Here is a 1,345-nt window from a genome sequence, read left to right on the forward strand (position 1 = left end):
AGCTATATTTGGGTCCTTTCAGCAAAATCTTGCTAGTGTATGCAATGGTGTCAGCGTTTAGAAGCTGATTATGGGATGGATCCCTGGATACAGCAGTCTCTAAATGGTCCATCCTTTCATCACAGCTACGAACTTTGTCTCTGTAACTCCTTCCCTGGGTGTTTTGTTCCCACGATTTTCATATTTTCATGCTCCTCTTTTGCAGAGTGTCATGTCTGCCAAGGTTAATTATTCTATGCTAATTGACACACCAGGAGTCTAGGAGAATAGAGTATATCTAATGTCTCACAAAATGTGACAGTTGTGACCTTCAGGACAGCCCTTAAGGCTGTAGGAAAGAACGATGAAAACATGAGTATGAAAATATATAATTTCTCAACTGTGCAAAATATAAGGATGGAATATGAATTGTATAAGAAGCTTCTACGATCTCAAGGAACAGAAGCAGCCCTACAATGAGTCAATGTGCCAGAAAGAAACAAAAGAAGGAAATAAAGAGATTTAGGACTATTCCACACAAGTAGGATTTTTGTTTGTTTGTTTGTTTGTTTGTTTGTCTGTTTTTGTTTATGTTTACAAAAGCAGGTAGATTTCCAAGTTCCAGGTCAGCCTGGAACAAAGGGAGTTTAGGTCTAGGCTAGGTAGGAATAGTAATTTCTGTGCAAGGTCTCACCCAGATAGCTTATTGTCTGTGCTTGTGCTTGCTGTCATTTTCTAAGAATCAAGAGTCTTGTGTCATTGAATGCTGATTCATGAGGTACATGTATCTTCTGGATGAGATTTATTTTGTGTATTACATGATACAATTGCTGAAGAAATGTAAAATGGTTTCCTTGCTTCCATTTTTAGGGCATAAACTTAATAAATTTGAGCTTCTCTTTTATGTATAACTAAAATTTAACCAAACAAAGTAGCCCATGATTCTTTAACACTGGGGTTTAGTAATAGAACAATCCCACCATGATTCCTCAATGGAGAAACTTTGGCTATGTATTTGTGAATTAATTTTTGAGAATTGTTTTCTTTCAATTGCTCAAGGAATTGGGTCATTATTTTTAAGAATTAACTTATTCATAACTTAGTACTATGTACCACAATGTCTTGGTTAACACATTCCTAAAATATTTTTTGATAACATGTATCATGATGTCTCCAAAGTTTGGTCATTTTGTTTGAAATTGCTTTGTCTATTTAGAGTTTATTTTGCTTCCATAGAAGTTTTTGATTTTTTTTTTTTTTGTTGATTTGAACTTTGAGTTGGATTCCATAGTATGGTACTTTTAACAGTATCTTCTCTCTCTCTCTCTCTCTCTCTCTCTCTCTCTCTCTCTCTCTCTCTCTCTCT

Source organism: Mus caroli, chromosome 6 (genome assembly GCF_900094665.2).
Source record: "Mus caroli chromosome 6, CAROLI_EIJ_v1.1, whole genome shotgun sequence".
NCBI classification, from domain to species: domain Eukaryota; kingdom Metazoa; phylum Chordata; class Mammalia; order Rodentia; family Muridae; genus Mus; species Mus caroli.